The sequence below is a fragment of the Empidonax traillii genome, unplaced genomic scaffold, assembly GCF_003031625.1.
Source record: "Empidonax traillii isolate 1590-97213 ecotype Southwest subspecies unplaced genomic scaffold, ASM303162v1 scaffold171:size1303362, whole genome shotgun sequence".
Taxonomy (NCBI): Eukaryota; Metazoa; Chordata; class Aves; order Passeriformes; family Tyrannidae; genus Empidonax; species Empidonax traillii.
In genome coordinates this window covers 45,624-69,619 of record NW_020955364.1, presented here as the reverse complement: position 1 = coordinate 69,619, position 23,996 = coordinate 45,624, and positions in this window count along the sequence as shown.

The following is a 23,996-nucleotide window of genomic DNA, read 5'->3' as shown; positions in this document are numbered from 1 at the left end:
AGCATTCTGGAAAGTTTAGGGGTGAAAATGGAAGCTACCTATAAAGTTATTTTGTGAACTCAAGTTGATATAAGGCAAATAATTCAGGAAAGGATTAGGCACTTACATGAATATGAATAACATCAGCAGTTGCACTGGCAAAGAGAAAATTTACAGGGGTTATCAATCCTAATGCTGCAGAGCATGGGGCCATTTCTGGGAAGAAATATTTTTCTGCCTATATAGCCCTTAATCCTCAGAGACATCAGTGTATGACACCAGCCTTTAAAGCATCTCTGAGTTACTTGGAACAAGAGGCACAACAAAACTCAAGGTGAGGTGGATGAGTTTCTTTAGGATGTTAGAAAGGAGGAAAGGCTGGCAAAGCCCTACTTCCACCAGTCCTGAAATAGGGGCTTAAAAATTCAGCTGTTTTTCTAGGAAACACTGAAATGTGAGTTGCTGTTTCCAATTGGAGGGCCATATTTCTTTTTCAAGTGTGTGGAGGGTCACTGCTGGGTTTTCTCAGAATTAAATACAGGAAACCTTTTCATTTCCCACCTTTGGCTCAGTGAGCATTTTAGTGAGTCACCACCAGATCATAAAGCACTGGGAGGAAAGTCATCCCTTGCTCCAATGATACCCTGCCACCTGAACTATGAATTCCACATCCAGATACTGGTTCCTTCTGTCCTCCTCTTCCACCTCCAATGTTACACTGTCTGGGGAAACAAAGAATCACTGACAGTTTGCACTAGCGCAGTGTTAAATCAGCACAGTAAAATTTATGGGAGGGCTAAGAGAAGAAAGTTTGTACTGTAATGACACTCTAAGTAGTCATTTTCTGTTGCCTTTCTCAGAAGGCAGAGAAGAGGGATTTATCATGAGTGTAACTCTGCCAAACTTTGTAGAGCTGCACTGGGAATTTGTCCCTTGTGACGTTGTCTTTACTTGACTGAGGGGAGGGGGTCTTATCTTAAATTGTTTCAAGTACTTGTTCCCCAGGCCAACTGATAAAATAGAGCTTTAAGCTCTGGATGTCCTCCAGGATTTCCAGTAGGAGTATTTCACTGCCAAAAATACAATACAGCCTCATGCTTGCCAGCCCTCATTTGCCTTGAAGTCTCGAATGCAATATCCTGGATTTCATCAGGAGATACCGATCTGATACAGGGAGACAGTGAAGCCAAGGGAATTGTTTTGAATTCAAACCCTCTTAAGCACAGCATCATGTCATGGTGAAACCACCAACTGAAATGAAGACTGACAGTTTAATTTCTTGAAGTACTGGAAAAGAAAAGACATCTGCCATGATGGCTACTGGCTTCCACAAGCTGATGCTAATAGACTGTGAGGTCCTTTACAGCTGAAGAAATTAATCAATTTTTCCCCTAATATACCTGTCATTTTCTATATTAGTAAGTAAGTTTTTTAGAATCTACAGCATGGCTATTTTGTTTCCCTAACCTCTCTCTGTCTGCCTCTAACCTCTGCTCTGTATGGATTTTACAAAGTTACCTGTCTAGACTACCTTGTGATGAGGCAGAGGGGGGTTTGGCCAACAACAAAAACAAAGACTTCAAAAGGTTTGCTCAAAAATGATTTTTGTTTTGTTTTCAATAATCATGTCTTAGTTGACTATGAACAGGAAACTTATAAATAATAAATTCTTATTAGTAGTAATAATAATAAATAAACTCACACACTAATAATAATCCTCCTCCACATGGCACAGCATTTCATAAATGGCTCCCTTCTTCTTTGACTCAATGAAAATGTTCAGTATCTTGAATCTATGATAGGAAATGCTTCAAAGGCAAAAAAAAAAAAAAAAAAAAGGATGACATTTGGGATCAGAAAAATTAACTGGGAATTTCATTAGCAGCAGAGACAGAGCAGTCAGGTTATGTGTGCACTTGTCACCTCTCCCACCAAAACAGCAGCAGCTCCCTTTACTCAAGGAAGTTTGTGGCTTTCTTGGATCCCTACCTATGCTTGGAGGACTTGCCAGCCCTCCTTCCCAGACAGAATGTGCAGCACCTGAGGGCTCCTTGCCCCTCACTGGATGGAGGGAAGTGCTTCACGTCTCACTCCTTTATCCTGGCAGTTCAGTAAAACTTGTAAAATGCCGCTATTCCTGGGACTTATCTCCCTTTAAAATGTGTTGGAAATTGGCAAGTGTGTTTAAAAGTAATTAAGGGAGGAATGACAGACAGTTTGACAAAGTATCCTATTTCCTTAGGAAATCTAGCATAAAAAAAAAGGGATTGTCATGTAGAAATCATAAATTTTCCCCAAACAAAAACTTTCTTTGTTCCTTTAGGCACCAAAGATTAGCAAGGCCTGGAAGAATTTTAAACTCCAATTTCAACTTCAGAGCTTGGGCTAGCAGTTTCCTATTGAATTGTCAATTATCTTGGTCTTTTGAATTAACTCTGAGTTTAGGCTCTAGAATTTATTTATTCTGGTTTTAAAGAAAAAAAATGGAACATAAGACTTAATAGAAATAAAACTGGTTTTCCATGGAGGGCAAAAACCACATAAACATAATTTCATCCAACATTTGTAGTTTTTTTTTTAAGGTTTTCCATTAGTGTGTTCTAGCAAATGATGAGAAAATGATTGTTTCTAATATATGCTATAGGCTTGTTCCTTCCTGATCAGTGCATTGTTTGTAGGCTTTTCTATCAGGCCCATTTGTACGGTATTTTTACTTCTCGTGGAGAACTGATGTTGCAAAGAGCAGTTTCTGAGACAGCCTATGGTGTGCCTCTAGAATTCCTCAGACAGATGTAGCATCTGTCTAAAAATGGAAGTCACAACATACCTTAAAGAAAAGACTTTTCTGCCTAAAGTTTTGATCACAGTACATAAAGTGTAACATAAAGTGCAGAAGTCCTGACCATGTAAATGTGGAAGTACAGAGGCTGCAAACTGGTCATGAAGACCAACTGAGAGCAAGGGAGATGGGATAAGGTATCTCTCTTCTCCTTTGGCTTCAGCCACAGAGTTTTCAGGATCATCTTTCCCTCACTTTTGTAACACACTGTGTGACTTACATGCTGGGGATTGAGCTGGAGAGCCGAGAAGCAGAGCAGCTGTATATTGAGGCTATAACCTTTCATGTTCTTTATGGATGGAGAGATGAGAATTTTCATGTCAGCTATTTACTGGGTTACATGCAGAATACTTAAGCAGAGACAGACTGAGATCAGTACTGCGTGAATTTTACACAGATAAAATTAGACTTTATATTAGAATGTATGTGCCTGAGATTTTCTTCCCCACACCAAAACAGTCAAATATTTGCCTGGAGTAGTGGAGAGTATCTCTCTCAGGAATTCCTCATGAGCACTCTGACACACTAAGATGAAATGTCCTAAAATCAAGGGCTGCTACAAGATTTTTCAGAACCATAGACAACAAAACCAACATTTTTGGTTTGGTGCAGGACCTTTGAAATGTATTATTTAACAATTCAGTGAAACTGGATGCCCAAGTTTTATTTAAATTTTTTTTTTTTGTATCCCTTTGTATGTGTTTCAAAACTTTTGACCACTTCTTCATTTTAGGACTATTTTTTGGATATTGTTCTTTTCAAAGTTCCAAGGGATGAAAAAATAGCAAACAATAGCTTGAACTATTTTAATAATGTCTGACTGATGACTAGACACACAGATCTTTTTGTAGCTCTTTAATTGAATTTTTTTTTAATTAGACTGTGTCTTCGAACAATATCCCAAATCACAGTTTTAATCTTTACCAAGAGACAATTTCCTCTCCTTGCACTGTGTTGGTGTCTTTCTGTTGCCAGCAATAAGGAAATAAATAGTAGCAAGGTGATTTGTTTTTATTTTGCAGTGGTACACTGAAATCAGAACATCCTAGTCATGAAGATAACTGAGTTAATCAATGGACATTTGCAGAGGAGAGCCAGGTTCCAGCATTTTCTTCTGTGTGTCTTTCCTTAAGAAAACAGACAAGTCAAACTCATCCCTGCAGGATTCTTGATAGAAAATATTATGTGCCTGCTGGGACTCCTTTTACAAAGAGGGAGGAAGGAGAAACTCTTACCTTTTTCTTTTATAATGAATCCTGATTGGATCACAAGCAAAATTGAATTTAAGATCTTCTAGTACAGAATTAGAGGAATAACTAATAAAGTGCAAACAGCTGTATATTCACATGTATGTCTTATATAGACTAATGTTTGGGAAGGTAGAATGCCATATATTCAAAAATACCCATTTTCACAAGTCCTGATTGCTGTTATCAGAAAAAAAGAGTGATAACATTGGAAAATCTGTGAAACAGGGGAATCAATAACATATACTTTATATATCAATATGAACAGTATGTGTGTACTTACATCTGTACATATAATATATGCGTGGGGTTTATATGTGCATATCTCTCTCTCTATATATATATATATTTATGTGCACATGCAATGCTCAAAAAAGTAATACAGTTGTTCTGTTATGAAAATAAAGGATACTGGCTATGATTTATAACTTCAGATAAACCAAAAAGATTTTCCTGATTTATTTTGACTTTTACATCTGTGTAACTTGGCTCCTACTGGATGACATCAAAGTGCGTGTCCTTATGAGCTGCTGACAAATTGTGACATCCACAGAAATTCTAATGGCACACATGTGATGTACAGCACTGGAGATAAAATCAGGGCAGAGAGGACCTTCAAAAAGCAGGGTGGAATGGAGTGGTGAAGAGGAAAAGCTATAGATTTGTACTTTGTTTCATAGTTGAAATATTTTTGAAAGGTCAAACTGAGAGAAAGAACAAGGTCACTAAAGTGAATTGTGAAATCATTTTCATGAACTGTGCTTTTCATTGCATCCATGGATGGTCCTTCAGTTTGTCTCTGAAATCTTCACCCACTCTGAATTAGTGGTAAAACAAAATTAATTGCCCAGGTCTCCTTGTGGAACAGTAAAAAGGATGAGAGTGATTCTGTCCTCAAGAAGCATAAACGAAGAGTAGAAATGTCTTAAAGTAAGAATTGCTTCCAGTCAGTATAACTTGATGCTGAGCTGCAGTAATTGCAAAAGCTTTCTCAGGAAGGGATAGTATTTGTCAGTGCTACCTTCACAGGCTCTTTTGACCATTTTTGGAGCTAAATGCCTACATATTGGGTTTAAGTGCTTTGGTAGCCATACAGGACTGGATCCAGCCACCGTGCTTCAGGCTCATCTTGTAGAGAGAAAGAACTTCTATTACAGTGATTTTCAACATTTTCCTTGAGAAAACTATTTCCTTGTCCATAATTTCACTTAGAAAAGCTGGAACCAATGTGAGATTGCTGCTGCTGGTTCTGGCCACTGTTAATGAACCGAAGACCTAGCAAACTTCATCTTCCTTTAAGTTACTTATTGTCTCCTTTTTCAGATAAATAGCAGTGATGGAAGTGTCTATGGTGGCAGGAGAAGGACTGTTTTGAGGAGCAGTTCGCTAAGGGTTTAAATATTTGTGTGCTCCATGTCCCAGGATATGATCTGTGTACTTTCACCCTGTCCTTACCGAGATTTGCAATGTTCTTGTAGCAGGTGAAGTGCTGCTTTGTGGGCTGCCAGTCCCTGAAATGGCTAAATCAAAATGCTCTGGTGCACTGAACTTTAGCATTATTATTCAGTAAATTGTGTCTCTTCCTCTCACCTGCTCCCTCTTGATACTTATCATTTAACAGCTCTTGCCTCTGACACCAGATGAAGGCAGCCCAGGTCTCCAGGCAGAGCAAAGCACACCCAGGGTTAGAGGTGGCTCCTGAGCCATCCCTCACCAAGCACAGATCTCCAGACACAGTAGCAGCACTGCATCCATAGCTGTTTATCAAGGGCCAGAAGCAGGTCCTGAAGTGCTGTTCGATGTGCTTCTGTCTCTGTTAGACTGTAAAGCAGAGAAGGAGACAAATCCCAGCAGCTGCAGGAGGTGGGCTGGGACAGTAAAGGCAGCACAGGCTGGAGACTAAATCCAGTAGCAATATACCAATGTAAAATCCCCTTAGCTTTCCAGTGAATAATCCTTGGTCTGCAATATCAATTCACGAGTTTGGAGGCATTTCTTCAACCAACAAGGTTCATTCAATCTACTTATGTGTTTCTCCAAAGCTTGGATCTGATTAGGGGTTGAGGCTTTGCTAGATTCCTATAACAAACCCATGGCATTTACAGAATTATTTTATTTCAGTTGGGTCATCCTGTGCAATACCCTGAGATTTTCCTTCACCTGGGAAGAAAAAGATATTTCATTCTTTAGTATTTTTCAGAAAGGAGGGGCCTACTCTGAACCTGAAGGCTGGTCAGTTAATTTGGGCTCTTTTACTCAATTTTTTTTTGATGGTTAAGTCAGCTCTGTGATGTCCTTTCACTCTGCAACCCAAAGGATGTTCAGCTTGAAAGCTGTGGCTGTATTACTGTTTCAGAACAAGCTCTGATGCTTACAAAAGCTTTTCAATCATACTTCAGGGTCCTCTGGGAGAGATAATGTTTGTTTACTAAACACTTTACTGAGAATTACTTCATTTTTAAATATTTGCAACTAAGACAACACTTTGATGGGCTTGATACTGGAATTGGTGGGGAAAGGTCTTACTCAGTGACTACATTCAGTGATTATATGACAACACAGCTCCTTGATATCTATTAATCCTCTGCCCATTTCTTTGACATTGCAATCTGCTGGATGCCTTCCCATTTTGCAGGGTCAGTCATCAGCCATCTATCTGAGGTAGGCTCATACCTGGAAAACCCTTCCCTTGGACACAAAAAAGAACTGAAAAGGGATGCAGGGAGAAAGATGCAGACAAAAATATTATCTGAATTCAGGATTTCAAAATTATCTCCTTATCTTCCATCTTTGGATGCTGTGCATCAGAGTGGACACCTGTAGGAATGAATATCCCTATGCAAGGATAAAGATCTATATGGCCTGTTCCAGAGCTCAGAGAAAAGCCTGTGCAGAAGCCCCCAGAGAGTTTACTAAGTGAAGAATTAGTCCTCTGCTAGGATAGCTGTATTACAGCAACTTGCCTGTTGACACCTGGGGAAGGTGGGGCTGGTACAATTTGGCCCATTCTAAAAATAAAAAGCCTGTTTGTTGTTTTGCTCTGGCTTCTGGCAAACATTGACAAGTTGGTGGGATTAGTGGGATGCTTTTGGCAAGGTAGCTTCCTTCTTCATGTTCTTCCACCCCTCATCTGTCTACTTCAGCAAGTTTTGCTAAATTGGCAGCATTTAAAATATAATAAAAAATGGAGGCAAATCAAGTATTCTGAGTCAGTGAAGCAGAAAGCTGAAATGCTTTTTCAACTTCTTTGTTGAATTTAATATCTACTATCAAGGTTAAAAACCACAAGCTATGACTGACCGAAAAAAAAAAAAAGGAAGAAAAATATGTAGGAAAAGCTTTCCTCAACTGTACCTGTGTCAGTCTTCCAACCTGCAGAACTAAAGGTTAAACCATGACTTAGGAATAGCAGAACAGGCCATTGAAAGAGAAATTATTTGGAAAAACTTCGCTAAGGTCTACACGGTGCTGATTTGGTAAGATACAGTGATATGGGAAATGCTGCTCTAAGGCATAAGGGCGATTTCCTGGATCTCCAGGTGTTGTAAGGCTGAGTGCTCTATTACCTCTCTTTGCCTCTCCAGTGTCTCCTGGAATAAATGCAGGTAGGTTTTGCACAAAAGTTTCACACTGCTTAACTGGTGTACAGCCCTAAAAAAGATTGCCATGCTGGAATCCTTGAGCTTTGTCAGATCCACAAACCACCCTCACCTCCCACAGCTGCAGCAGGCTGTTTGACACAGGTGCTGCTCTGGAGGGGTGAGATCTGATGGAATGGGTGCTGAAGCAAGTGATGGATCCCAAATCAAGTCCTGTATTCAAAGCCTCTAACGCATAATGCGATATGACCCTAATCTAAACATGGTTTCGGGTTCATAATCAGAAGAACCAACTTGCTGATAAATAGGTGAGGAGACCATCCAGGCTGGTGGGGCAGGTTTCACAGTGGGTACCTGGGTGCAACCAGCTTGGGCATCAGCGTGAAGCTCCAGCCTGATTTCACTGCCTCATTTCTCCTTCCATCCTGACACCTGGCATACATTCAGTTTCTTTACAATAAGAGACAGTTCCTTCATCTGCTGCCCTTTCGGTGTGTGACGGCTATGAACCACTGGTTACAAAGCTTGAACATTTCAGAATCTACTGACATTTAAGGAAAAAGATTACCAAGCCCTTGAAAGAAAAACACCACTGAAATGCACAAAGAAGTAAGTGTAACTTCCGTGCTGTTAAAGCGATAAAGAAATTAATGGCACACCAGGTTCCAAAATCCCACTGCTGCTTGGAGATATCGTCTTTTTTCTCTTTCTCTCTTTTTTTTTTTTTTTTAACTTTTCTCTCCCTCCACAATGTATAAAGGTAGCTGCAGTTAAAGGGATGGCAAGGCGCAGGAAAGATATTGCTTCCCCCGAGTTTTATGAAGCTGATATCAATCTTTTTTTTTCATAAACTTCAGGCCTGTTATTACCCTAAAAGCGTGTTCTGCAGCATTTAATGTGACACTGATGAGAATACAAATAAGGGGAAGTGAGGGAGATGGAGGACAGGGAGAGAAGAATCAAACGATGTTAAATGCGAGGACCTGAACAGCACTTCCATATCAGTTGCCATTGAGGAGAGTTTAAAGGGGCCAGGAAACCGTAGAGCATCTGAATTGTGTTTGGGGGCAGTAAATAAATTTAAGCTTCAACAATGAGGTAAGAAATATCATCTGAGGAAGGTGAGAAAATAAATTTGTGTTATGGAGGCATGAAGGCTTGCATGTGAGCTAATGAGGCATACTTTAGCTAAGTGTAGTGTAAAAAGTCAGGTTATAAATGCCCTTGAAATTGGGATGGTTTGGAGTAGAAAACAAATGCTTTGGATTATCTAAACTTTCACCTGGAAGTGCATGAAATGCTGATTAGTTTTATGCCATGTTTATCCAGTGCTTGGCTAGATTCTAGGAGGCATAAATAACTTTTAGTAGAGAAATGTTCTGGCTCCTGAGTAGTGAGAAGAGGTTGGACCACTTGTTTTGTTCCTTCTCTGATACATGAATAGCCAGCAACTGGCATGTTCAAAAGAAGGCAAAAGAGGTAATTCATCATAAGGGTGTAGCTATAAAATTCCTCACTTCAGGATGTGGGAATATGTAGAGTTTGCACAGATTCAAGCACAGACTGGACAAACTCATGAAGCAAAATCCACTCAGAATTACTGCATATACGTGAATCATGTTTGGTTTGGGCAGTCCTTGAGCTGCAAACTGCCGGAGATTGGGGAATGTTCTAAAGAAATATTAATTCAGGATTGTCTGAGACTTATATTCCTTTCTTGGCATCCGCTTTTTGCTGCCCTCAAGCATGTGATCCCAGGTGACCTTGACTCACTATGTTAAATTGTGAAGACTATTGCCACAGAACAGAAGCCACCATGATTTTAGGCATGATTAGGGATTATTCTTCAGAGCATGAGACATTCCATCAGTCTAACCTGACACATGCACACCCCAAGATAATTTTTCCACAGTGCTTGAAAGCAGTCCACCTTCCTTCTTAGCCCACAGGAGATGGGCCCTCAGGTAGAATCCAGGCTGGGAGTGCAGGGCTCGCAAACATCCTCGTCTTTCTTGAGACCATCCTTTCCTTGCAGTAGATATTTACAGTAAAGCAATATTCAGCACTAGGCTGAGCCAAGGCTGAGTTTTTTGCAGTTAGAGATAGACTCCTGGGTGACATTCATGAGATCATGTCCTGAGGAAAAACAGGGTGGTCCCACTGGAGTCAACCTTGACCTATCTCAGCTGAAGATCAGACCTCTGGAGCTGTTGACACAGATGGGCTCCCCAGACTGTTACAGTGATTATGCAGCATAATCCAGCTGCAGAGCCACAGGGTAACAAGCTGAGCAGTCAGCTAGCTCATGAAGTCACTCCTTTCCTCAGGCTACCTCCTCAAACTTTATTGCTGTGAGGAAGTTTACAGGACAATAGGGAACAAAATGAATTAACAAATCCCATCTCTGAAATGAACCTGGAGGAGGTGTGGTAGAGTGTGAACTGGACAAGGACTTGAATGCAGTCAGAGCAATGACGTCTTTCTGCTAATCCCTTTTTTCCAATGTGATGCACCATCAGCTCTTGAGACAGTTCTTGAGGAACCCAAGAAGTCAGCTAACAGCCTTTTTGAGAAATCTATGTTAGCACTTTCAAGATGTGTTGCTGTGAACAGGGTGTAGCTGAAATGGTGATAAATTACCTGACACTGTCATAGAAAGCAATGCTGCAGGCGTCCTCTTGACAGCCTTTTCAGACTCCCTAAATGCTCCATAAATATATTAATATTTTGTCTGAATTGTACCATATGTGATGTATATTATCAGTTCTCAGTTTATAATTTCAGTTCAGGTACCCTGTGCCACATTTGCATCCATGAACAAATGAGGGAAATTTATCTCATTTTCAGATTATTATTCCAAATGAGGACTCAGAGTGTGCACATGAAGATTGTACGTAATTTTCCACAGGCATGAAAATTTTCATATAGCTCAATATGCATTTTGATAAGAAAATAACTATTATAACATCTCAGTGTTTGTCAAAACCACGATCATACTGTTCAGAAATAAGAAAATAGTGACAAAATTGCAGTAGAGTATCTGTGTTTTGAGTTTTGATGAGATGTAAAATTGGTTGAAGTTATTTCAGATTTCTGCAAAGAAGTCTGCCTTGAAATGTCAGTATTTCATGAGAGTTTTCAATAGCTCTTCAAGTGACACAAAGTACTCTCATGTCAATGCTGGAAACCCTAACCTACAGCTGCAGCTGTTCCTACATATGGAATTTACTTTGTAAAGAGAATTCATAGCTGAGAACCGAAACAGTTCTTCTGGACTGTTAGAAAGAGAAATAAAAAAGTTTCAGGAGAGACTGCAAATCTGAAAAGCAACAACACCTTTCTGTGTTTTTCTACTGTCTTAATACTCAGTGGAGGAAGAGGGGATATCTGTTGCCATGCTTTGAGAACAACCAACATTACAATGTATTCTGAAGGCTTAATCTTGCAATTTTTTGGTGTGAAGTTTTGTCTCAGCCACGTAATTTACACTGATTTAATGTTGGATGGCTTTCAACTCCTCTGTGTATAGGCTAACTGCTCCTAATGCTTGGATAACTTGGACTGTAACTTTCTATAGGAAGGGACTGTTGTGTTTGTTCAATGTTCTGCTTGGGGCTCCTTAAGGATTCCAAGAAGCACAATAATAAATTGGAAAAAATGGTACTTCATGATGTTCAGGCATGCTGTTTGTTTTATGGGGACCTATTCTTGAGATGTGAAATAGTCAGTGTACCCAGTGCCAAAGTTCTACACGGGTAGCAGATGAGTTCCTTTCAGATGTGTGATTATTTGTGGCTTTGGTATATCACAAGAACAAAAATCTTCCTGTGTATCTATGCACTCACATTTCCAACAGTAGAAAAACACCAAAGAATTTTTTTCCCCCCCCTCCTTCAAATTCAGGAAGAAACCATCCTGAAATACTCTACAAAAGCAAGGGTTTTTTTGCATTTCAAGTAAAGCAGGGTGATCACCATAAGTGTCCTGGTTGTGCAAAGAAAAGCTATAATGACGGTGTCACTAGGTCACTGCTTGTCTTTCTACAATGGTCCCATGGGACCTTTGTGCCACGAAACTCCCCAACCTTTTTTCCCAGGCTGCTTGTGAGCATTTTCAGTATTTTTATGCGAAGAGGGAGTTTGTGCTCTGCTTCTCTCTCCTTTAGTGGATGATGTTTCTCTTTGCCTGATGAATTTCCTCTTTTCTTCATCTATTTTCCTTAGAGGTGATGATGACCTGTGAGGTAGTAGCAGAACAGGGAGGGACCAACTAGGTCATGATGTAATTACAATCACACTTGTAAGTGCAGGAATTTATTCCTTCAAAGCTAAAAAAACCCCCACTTGTGGGACGATTCTGCCAGCACCCAACAGGTGGCAAAGTAATTTTCATCCAACTGAAATAGTATGTTTAAAAAAGGAAATAGAAACGATCTCTTTATTTTTTAATTTTATTTATTTTATTTCTTAAAACTTGTTTCTGCTGAATACTAAAAGACCTATCTAATAGCAATACATTTTTTAAGTAATGAAATATTTACAGCTGGAGCCTTCAACAGAGGAACAGTAGAGTATGTTTATTTTGCAGCTCAGTAAATTATATATATATATACCAAGAATCAAATGGATGCTTTCAGTTGATCATGCTAATCCAAACAAGCTTTCTTTATGCTTTTTAATCTGGAGAATTTGTTTTCCATTCCCATGCACATAATTATCAAAGCATCTATTAAACACTATAAATAAATCCAGACCCTAAAAATTTGTCTCCAGACTCTAAATACACATATGACTGCAGGGCATATCATTCCTCAGCAAAAGCTGGTGGTTTTGTCACTCTCCCTGGGCCTTTGCTAGACCCTTAAAGGAAAACTACAGTGATAGCTAAATAAACATTTGCTAAATAAGAACATATATATTGAAATTTATGCAAAACTGTTCAAAAATATCTGGCAAAAATTCCATCTCACTACAGTAGTAATGGGTGCTAGTTTTTCCAAATGCTTTGCCAAGTCCAAGACGGAGAAAAGCTGAATTCTGTTTCAGCACTTGTTTCCATAAGTTGTATACCAGGGAAAGTCCCAGGGTGGACTTTCTACAGCCATATTCCCTTGAGCATTTGGGAGGAGAGAGACAAATTGCATGGAAATATAGTGTATACTGTTAGCCAGACAAGTTCTGCTGCTGCTTGAACTCAGTAAAGTTCACCCCTTCACAAGTTAATAATTTGAAAAGGGCAACTTGCAAGAGAGAAAAATAAAAATTCAGAAAGCATAGAAAACTTTAAAACTCAGATAAAACCTCAGGAACCTGTTAAAAAATAAGGATCTCAATTTATGCGGAGGTATGTTGACCTGTGTGTGCACATGTTTACTCAGAAAGGTGGTAATTTCACTGTTTCCAACCTGCTTTCCTGTTATCAGTGCTCAGTGCTTTGGGTACATAATATGAGCTCCAGAATCTAATGCTTGGTCTCACTGGGGAGCCAGCGGTGTGACCCTGAGCTGCCTGTTGGATTTCTGGTGGAAGCTGCTCCTGGTCACATCATTCAGCTGTAGTAATTTGGTCATTGGTCACTAATGGGGACTTGAAGGGTGTAATTTTCACCCATTGTTTGCTATTGAATCTGGTGAGCCTCACGTACGCTAAACCATGAGAAACCACAAGACATAAGCAGGAAGAGGCATGGATGTTATGACAGATATGATAAAAAAGAGAAGTGGAAACAAAAAGGGTGACTGAGCCAGAATCAGACTACAGGATATCAGCAGTCCCACCAGAAACCCAGATCTGCTCTGAGTTTTATAGAGAAGCATCCTTATCATGATTACTGCCTTCAGATAGTCTGCCTCTCACACTTTTCTCCAGTATTGGAGCAGGGGCAGCCTTTATTAGATGAACACGTCTTCTGCTTCAGCATGAACAGTTGGATACCCACCAGTTACTCCATAGACACCCCAGTGGAGTCCACGACAAGTTAATCCCCATTAGCCAAAGAAATGGCTAAGTTGCTGTTAGGGCCTTTTCTAAAGAAGTTAAATGAGAAAAATATCACTAGAAAAAGTGCAGAGAGCAAAAAGCTTGTTGTTGCTTAGCCGGCTCTTTCCAGCTGGATAGTTCTCGAAAACTGAACGTTAATTGGAAAATAACAGCATTCCTGCCTGCTTTTAGAAAATCAATATGCGTTCTGCTGTCCTCCTCCCCCTATTCAGGTTAATTCATTACCGGGATATTTTTAGACATCTGAATAAATAAAAACAACACTCTTACAGTCAAAACCTAATAACTATAAACAGCCAAAAAGATCTCCCCAGCGCAGTCCTTACCCTGCCTTCAGGGTTGCTCACTGATGTCCATGCCAATCGCCTGCCCCAAATCACTTGTCAGCCCTTCTACAAAGCTGGATATGCATTCTATGTTCCTTTGAACTGGCACAAGCTGAAGGATCAATGGCTCTGTTTGGCAGGAGTTGAGCTCCTGGACATTTTGCAGCCGCAAGAGCTTGGCAGTGTTGCCTCAGCGCACGGATATTAATGCCAGTTCCCCATTCCTTGCGGACCAAGTGAGAGAGCAGGGCAGGAGAAGAGAGGGCAGGACTGGAAATGCAAAAAGGCAATGTCATATTTCACAGAAGATGTCTCACAACATAAATAAACAATAATTCTAGCAACGTTGTTTTGCCTTTTTTTAAATACATAGTCTTGCTCAAATCCCCCTGGATCTAATTAAAACTTTGTTGGCCACCCACCAATCAAGATAATTACGTTGTCTGGCAAAACAACAACAACAAAGACGAAATAAGATAGTGCAGAGAGATGCACCTACATGACAAAACAAAACAAAACAAAACAAATAAGAAAAACAATCCAGGCTCCATTCCTTGTTTATCAATTTTTGCCTCATTTGGTAAGTGCAAAAAGAGACAAACTATAAAAGATGTTGAGTCTGCATCTCAAAGAGTCCTTCAGCAGATGTTGAAGACAGCAAAATACCCAGAATGTGTCAATGAGGATTTGAAACCATGATAAGGGAAACATGCAGGAGAGAGAGGTACCATATTAAAGATTAAAATGATCTGACTACTGGAAGAGATTGAGTTGGAAATGAAGCTCTTACTGCAGTGAAAGGGCAGATGCTCAAGATGTGTTATTTAGGGCAGTCACCACTAATAAACCAGGACTTGCTTAAGTTTTTCCCAAGCAAGATCTGAGATCCTGAATTTAATCCTTGTTCTCTCAAGTTCCCTGGATGCTTCTGCTCTGACAGCTGGCTTATTCCATGACAGCAAACATATGTAAGTTATGCTGCATATGAACTTGATCCAAATTCCATTGAAATCAATGAAAAGACTCCCACTGGTTGCAATCAGACATAAATGAACCAAAATGTACATGGAGACTTGGTCAGAATGAAAAACTGAAGTAATTTTAAAACAGAATATCAAGGAGTCTTTATAAAAATGTTAAAAACTACTCTGGGTTGAATGAAGACAAAAGAGAAGCACACTTAATATCTTCTGAACAAACAGTGTTTCAAACAGAGGAGAAAATCAGAGCGATTCAGACTTGGACTAATATATGCGTTTGGAGGGCTGCAAACACTGGCAAGCACAGTTTTGGCATAAGAAAAGCACAAACCCTGAATTACTATTAATTGCATGAAAATACATGCAAATGGGGTTTTCCCCCTACACTTTCTTTCTATGAGAATAGATATTAAACACACAGAGCCATCCAAGGCAACAATACTCACAAAAATAAATGTAATCTCAGGGGATGCTCGCAATGAAATCCATTGCTTGGGCTATTTATTGACCTTTGTGTGTGTATACATATATTAAACAGACAGAATTATTGTTTCTTCATCACCTTTATTTCATAAACCTTGTTCTCCTAGAAAAAAGTCTTTTGACTGATCCTGAGGGGATTTCTTTCTTTTTTATTCTTTTTAAGGCACTGATCAAAACCTGACAAAATTTTAACTAGTTTTGAAATTATTTTAAAGAGTGCTTTTGTACATAATATCAAGTTTAACCCTAAAATAAATAACATTATCAGGGTCCTGTTTACCAGAAGCAAATACCTGTATATGAACTTTATATAGCTTAATCTTTCCACAGACATCCCAGGTAAACTACTAAGAGATGCAGGCAAGAACAAAAACCTAAACTCATGGAAATAAAATATTTTATGTTGCAAAGTGTTCTGGAAAACATCTCAATTAATTTAAGTCATATGGAAAACCATTTTGTTTTTTTAATTCTGTAGCCAATTGGAGTTAAATAAAGGGATAAAAGAGACTCAGAAATCTAAGATTAATTTCAAGCTGAATGTAACAGATTGTTCAGCTTCAAAAACATTTTTTTTTCTTTTATGTATCTACATATATTTTAAATATATGTAGTTTAAAAAAGTCTTTGTAGCTGTGTATAATAGTTCTAGAAAACCATTTTTAAGGGAAAAAATGAGAAAAAAAGAAAGAGGAAACCCTTCCTTTTCAAAGTGCTCAAATGGAATGTTTTAATTTGACTGCTTTGACTTTGTATTTTGTGTTGAAATACTTCAGATCAGATTTAGAGCCAACAGGAGCTTTGTCTTCCCACCGTTCTCCATAGTTAGGAGGACCAGTGTTTTTTCCTTATTTTTTAAAGAAAGAAAAGAAAACAAAGGAAGAAAATTTACAAATTTGTATAAACCCATGACATCAGGAGCCTGAAATTCACTACATGATTCATGATGAAAAGATTGACAACACAGAAATATGGATTTCCTTTGCATTTTCTCCTGATTTCTACTACCCACTCCAAATCCTTCCTTACGACACTTTGGTCAGAAGATTGTAGTTTCTCACCAGACGTGGGGCTGACATGCTGTCTGTCATGCCTGCTACTTCTGCTCACATTAGAGGATGTATCTCTCCCTGTCCCGCCCGGCTACAGAAGATGGATGCCACAGATCTGAGAAGCTGTTGAACAAGCTATCAGGCTGGAGAGAGAAAACACCAGAGGAAGTTTCCCTCTCTTCATCTGCCTTAGATTCTGGCCAGATCTTCAGATCCTATGAAAACACTAACCTTCCAAAGAGCTGTTCCAATGGGAAAGGTGTCTCTGCCTATGCACTATAATGTTCAGATGTGGATGTCTGTTGGGAAGTATTCCACTGCTTGTCATCTAGCAGTAAAATTCATGTTAGTATTCTCTACCTTGTTTTAGGCAGAAATGAGCTGGGTTAGTAAAACAGTTTTAACTGCTGACCAAATCTTTCTCTCCTGATTATGTACCATGGGAGTGTGTGAATGAAAAGCTCTGTTGCTTGACCTGAGAGTGATGCTACTGTCTCCAAAAAAGGACTTTTGACCATGACTTCAGAAATGATGCACCAGTGAAGCAGGACAGAGTTGCCTCACAGAAATTTTTGCTTGGTCATTTTTTTCGGTTCTGAAATAAAATACTGTCTCTGAGCAAGCTCACATCTTCTATCAGCCTCAAGGGTTCTCATTTTTTCATATTTTTTACGTTTCTTGCAGTAAGAAGGTAGGATAGAAGAATAATATTTTTTCTGTCTTTTCTTTCTTCTGCTAGAAATTTTATCTTTAGTTGTACCTGGGACTCCTACATTGTCAACACTTCAGGTAAGAGAAATCAAGCAAGGTGCACAAGCAAGAAAACACCATCTGTAATGATGACAAACTATAAACACCATTCACAGGCCATTAAGTTTGTAATCTTCTCTTCATCATTATTCTCTTACCTCCATTAAATTCTTCCACTACGAAGTGCAGAAGCCAAAGGTGACAGCAGTAGAGTGATAGACAAGAATTTTTATTGTCCTGTCAATGCAGATAAACCCAGAGCTGAGAGAATGTCAGGCAAACTTCCCCAGAGATGACTAAAGTTCAGTAATCTCTAGAAAAAGGAGAAAATACAAATGATTTTTATGCCTTTTAGGCTTTTAAGAAGATTTATGTTACCGAAGTATCCTGACTCCCTGGAAGATGCTTTGACTCATATTTATTGTTCACAGGAAACTATTATCTGCACATGATCAGTCTGCTTAAAATTGCAGATTTGCAAGGTTGCAAGACAATCAGAGCCATCCCACAGCCACAGTTCTCTTCAGGAACTGGAAAGGACTAGAAGATGATGGAATGAAAAGGACAGATAGTTACACAGGGGAACAACAGAGGGAGTAAGGTAAAGCCCAGTTTTTCTAGTATGGCCAAATCTGGGATGTTATAGCGCAACTGTCCCCAACTGTTGCCTGCCAGTGGATGTCACCACTGGTCGTAGCACTACATTAGACCTAGAACTCCATTACCCCACTCTCAAATATGTGTTAGGAGTGCTGCAGGACTCTGCAAAGGTTTGGCAACAACGTTTGGTAACGATATTGTGGGAGAGTGGGATGGGACCCAAGAGGAAAAAATTGTCTAAGAGTCCCCACTGAATTGTTGAACCAGTGCTGGAGATACAGGCACCCAATCAAAGGAGAACTAGACAGGTCTGTGGAGGAACCTGAATTTCACTCTAGGATGTTATCTTAGTTCAGGTGGAACCCAGGAACCATTTGTCATTGGAACAGGTTACTGACTTTATCTTGAGGAGAGGTGGGATTTGTGCCTGCCTTTAGCTGTAGACATGTTTTCTTCTTGATCTATTTTTGAATATTCAAATATTGAAAGAAATGTTTGTTTGGAGAGACCAGCCTCTCACTTGAAGCCAAGCCACCATCATTGCTAGATCAGATTGGCCACAGCTATGTCTTCCTGAGGGTGATTTTACAATCCTGTCCTGGCACAGTGCTATCTTTCTGGGTGAGCTTTTCCTAATTTTCAGTCTGAAAATTACAAACACCAATTTTGTCTTCTCTTTGTTTTAGTAGCTGCCTCAACCAAGAAGTGTTTGGTTTCTTCATTTTTGTAACTCCCTCTCAAGTAGTCATTAGCTGATAATCGATAATCCCTTGGCCTCCTTTTCTCCAGGCTAAACAAGCTCAGTTGTCAATCACCTCCTTGTAGGTGGTGTGCTCACCACTGTGGTACCCCTTCACTTGTAACCTTCCTCAGTTTCTCCACGTTCCTCTCAAACGGGGGGGGCCACAGCAGAAACAGTACTCCATGTTCAGCCTCTGCAATGCTAAGAAGAAGGAGACTGTAATTTGTTCTCATCTCCTGATGATGCTTTGCCAAAGGCAGATGAATATGCAGTTTGCCTTACTTGCAAAGAGAAACCCAGCGCAAACGCCAGACATTTTCCAGTCAGCTGATTCTCAGCTGCTGGGACCATCATTCCATCCAGCTTCCAGACTTCTGTCAATTGCTCCAACCAACTGCCCACATGTCCTCAGTTTACCACGAGACTGCTCTGGGAGCCGGTGTTAGAATAGTCAGCTGTTTAGGAACTGAGGACGATCAGGTTGGTCAAGCATGATTTGCTAAAGCCATTCTCATTTTTCCTGGTTGCATTCTTGGAAATGTCCACAGCATACATTTTAGTTATTGATGGCAAAAACCTTCTGGGTATTATGGGGTTGCTTTAAAACAGTCAGGATGAAATGTGACAACTGCTGGGTCATCCCTGTGGTTATCATTCATATTGGCGGTGGGGAATGAGTTGACTATGAGATACACCTCAGGCTTCCTCCTTTTGCCAATGTTTACTAGTTTAAAAGTTGTTGTAATAAAGCTCATTCTAGCTGTGAGCTCCAGCTAAGTTTTCTCCTTAGCTGCAAGCTCAGAGCACTGGCTGAGTGTGTGCAGTCCTGATATAAGTGCAGTCCTTGCAATTCTACTTTATACTCAACTAACTTTGAAACCCCGCAGAATCTAAGACCAGCTTTTCAGGGCAGCTTTCCAGGTTTCTTAGGCTGCAAAAGCTGATCAAGAGAGAATGTCAGCTGGGAATTTCAAGTAGCAGATTTTCTCATCCACTGTCTTCTATAGTCTGTGTTTTTTCAGCTCCTAAATTCCATGGTAATCCTTGACAGGGGAGCAGCACTCAGGAGCACAGGGTGGCAGCTGGTTGATGTCTCCAGATCACAAGGGGAGAGGATCACTGGACAAGTGAATTCAAGGCCAGGACAGAGGAGCAGGTGTCATTAGACAAGTGAGATTCAATCCCAGGATTGTAGCTAAGAGTTCTGGATTCAACATCAGTGTGGATGTGGCAGTGGTGCAGACACAAGAGTACTGCTTCAGCACCTTACTGGGAGTTCAGGCTTAATTGGAGGGGTAACATACCCCCTTCCTCCCACAGCAAATCCACTCTTTGTTTATCACTGAAATCATTGTGTCCAGCTGGCCCAGGGAATATCTGCAGCTGGAGGACCAGGAAGGAGGTCTGAACCCAAAGAATAAAATGCCATCCCATTTGAGGTTGGATGGTGTGAAACCTCTTAGGATCCAGAAGTGGAAGTGAAATGGAAGAGCCTACACGAGAGATTTTTTCAGAGGAAAAAGATCTAGACAGCTCCTACTGAACCCAGAGAAAGCTGCTGGCTGATGAGCATCACTAGCTCTGGGGAAAACTGCACCAGGTATTGGACCTGAGCACCTTCCTGTCCTTGCAGGTAATTGCACTGATTGAATCCACTCACCTTGCCAGACAAATTGCTATGTGAACCCATCACAAGATTTAGCAAAGCAAAATGTCTCTTTAAATTTTAAAGTGGCAAAATCTGCCCTTTTTTTGAGAGTATTTTAAACCTCAGTCTTTGCAACAGGCTGCAGCAAGAGGGAGTAAAAGAACAAAAAGCCATTGCTGCTAATATTTATGGCAACTAATGCAAAATTGCAACACATTTGCAGATGAATGGGAGACCCTGTTAAAAGCTGCAGCAGCCTAATTTTGGGATGGCACTGATTTGGGGCTTTATTACGTGGAATAACAAAGGAGAGCTTTCATGTTAATTAATTTAGAGGAATTATTTATGTTAAAAATAAATAGTTCAATCACCTTTGCAAAAATAATCTGAGGGGGGGAAATGAAACTCAGTGGAAAGAAGATACAGATTTTTTTTTCAGTTCCAGATTCTTTTCAAATAATTTTTGTGTCAAGTGCATTGTCCCTATGTAAGTTACAGGACATATTTCTGATGATACCTATGTAACAATTATCAAAATATTGCTACAAAATAAACCACACAGGTAAGTAATTTCCAGTTGTTCAGTGAAATAGGAACCACTTGGAAATAGTTGTTTTGATGTATATAAGTGGTGTCTATTTTATTTAAAGAATGAAGCATCCAGAACCTAGTTAGGAAAAAAAGATTTTTTTGTGACATTTACTGTTTTAAGGTTTGGTTCTTTTTTTCTCTTAGGGAAACAAGCCCTGTTGTATCCTGATTTGTTTGTTGTTGGTGGGGTTTTTTTGTTTGTTTTTTTAACAAAGATTCTGTTTGGAGGAATTATGTGTAATGTCAAACTACAGTATTCATCACTCACTGTGGCTTTATAGGAATCAATGGAGCAGTGTTCTTCTTGGTCTCCCTTCATTACATAGTCTTTACAGAGAAAACTGATGATTTAAAGAGAGTGCAGGTTCAAAAAATCCTGATTATACGAATATTTACTAGGAAAATATTATACTTCTTTGCCTAAAAGGCATTTGGATGCAGGGTAGACCAGGCTATGTTATGTCCTTGTCCTATATTAAAAACTCATCTCGTTAAGCCCACCCAATTCTGTTTCTCTCTATATATCCTCTTTCATTCCTCTTTCTCCCTTTCTACTCCATCACACTGCAGACAATGTTGGCATAGTCCCTGAGGTGCTTCCATCATACAGGGTAGATCATCTAGCATGTTTCAGAAGAGAGGAATACTGTGTAGTCAGGAAATCTCTCAGGACCGCATTTTCACAAGTAGTCTCTGATTGCAAGTGTGGAACACTCCAGAGGAAAAGATTCCTGCAGATGGCAGATTATTGCAATCATTGTCGTAAGGATTTATATCCTTGACCAAGCCCATATTTCCACCTGTCTTGAAACTGCCCAGTCCCAAGTGAAGATTTCTGTTACTCATCCATGTTTCATTCTGTTCCTACTTCTTAAGGCTATATAAATCCTAAGGATTGCTTGCTCCACTGCAACTGCTACTCAGAATTGATATCTACTCCTTTCACTAGATTCTTCTTGTTCTTCCTGAACCCAACAGCAAGAACCTCCTCAAACACTCTCATATGTGTGCAGATCTCTGCCTTTGAGGTAGTTCCTCCCTGGTGAAGAGCAGGATGAAGAGTAAAGGGGGTGGAGAACACCTCTTGCCGCTGCTTATTCTGGTAAAAGCAGAGGCTGCAGAGGCTAGCTAAAACCTGAATTTTTCATTTGCTGTCACGGCATTATGTTTGATATTGCCGGTGATTGCCTCCCATTCCATGGCCCCCAGGGCTCGCTCCCCTCTCCTCCCCTCTCTATGGCAATATTGGCCGTGTGAAACAGAAGAGCAGTCTCCTGGTCTGGTAGTGTAGGGGCTCTAATGGAAAACATTTCAACAGATGCTGGAGCTGGACATGTGGTACTGAAACATCAGAGCAGGTGTTGCCTCAGGTCAGTTACCCATGAGTGCAACCTTTCCCTTCTCATAAGCACAGCTACGGAGTTCAGTCACTACGCACCCAGTGCTTCTTTTTGGCTGAGTACATGAACTCAGCCCTTCTCCAGTGATTGCATAGGGGCTTACTTTGGCTCCCAACTCAGAAAGCTATCCCTTACATCAAAAGACAGGGGATTATTCTTTTGTGCCAAAGACTCTGGTTTCTTATCTCTGACAACTCAATCATCACATCACCTATGGTAGAAAGATGGCTGGCAGCAAGATTAGATTACAGTGATTTAAAATGTCTCTTTCAGATAAGCGCAGACCATGAGTATTCAAAAGCACACATAATCAGATTGTAAACTTGAATAACACGGCATGCCTCAGACACCAGGAGTATAAACACAGATTAGACAAATTTTGGGAAGAGAGGTCCATCTGTACTTATTAAATGTAAGGGATCAGGTGATGGAATCTCCTCAACGGATGATTCCTGGAAATAGGGATCAGGGAAAGGCTCAAACTGTATGCCTCTGTCCTATGCCCACAACAAAGCTTATGCTGGAAAAGGGGGCTGTGGTCCTCAGGTTGGATGCAGCATTCTCTCTCTATGACTGACTCGCGTGCATGTTTGCTGAAGAGCTCTGCAGGTGTGGTGTACTCACAGTGTATAAGGTGTGCTATACCAGGAATATCCATATCACTCACTGGCCATTCATCACAATCCAGAGATAATCATCTGCCTAAATGAGGCAGCTTGATTGTTTCTCTCATTAACTTTAGCCACTCATTGGCATGCAAATCTCTATTATAATCCCAGGAGGAATTTCCTCTGACCTGTTATTAATTTCATTCTTCGAAGTTCATTTTCTGTCTCACCTACTCATCTCCTTTAATTCTATCCCTTTAGATTAAGGCCTCTTTAAGAGACTTGTGGTAGGAAGGTGATACTCTTTAGTGCACCCTTTGGGATAGATCCGTCTGGTCAATCTGTTGTACAGAAGACAAAGGACTGGGTTGATAATGAGGTAGCTCCCCCATCGTTTATACAACAGAAGTGGCGTTTGTGAAGAGCTTTGGGTTTAGTAAGGGAAAGGATTTAAGTACAAAGTGTTAATTATTATTACCTGGCAGGCTGTAACTAATAGTAACCATTTAGTTGGGAGATGTGGAAACAGGTATACAGTTAATTGGTAGATTTAGCTGAGGTCTGTGGTTACACTGCAGACAATCCATCATTGTTGTAAGCAGCGTGAAGTTATGCCCAGCCTGAATTATTGTGAGTCTCCCTTCACCCCTGGTCTTGTGCTAATATTCCGTGTCACCAGTGAGCATTTGAGTGAAATCTCTAGAAGAATGTGGAACAAATCCGTAAATCTCTTTCTGAAATGCCTTGCCAAAAAAAATCAATAAGGTCTTCCATGTTAGGAAGGAAATGTTAAAAAAATTAATTAAAAAATAAACTCTCCTGTAAATCAAATAGGAATGAGTGAGAGCAGGCAGATGGGGATGGAATAAAATTGCAGTGGAAGAGCCTTTAATTCCCTCCAGTCTGAAAGTGTGTGGGCATTTGCAAGTGCTTGTCAAAGCTGTGTAGGCAGTCACCAACGGTGCTGCCTGTGGTCAGGGACCAGGGGCTCCCATGGCCAGCAGACACCAGGCTCTGTCAGCAGGGTTTGGTCATCTCCCCTGGCCACCACTAGGATTGCTCCCTGGGGAACGACCCCGGTAAAAGAGGATCACTGCTCCTGGGAGTGAAACTGCTGGTTCTTAAAAGTGAGAGAGCTAGAGCTGAAAGTGCT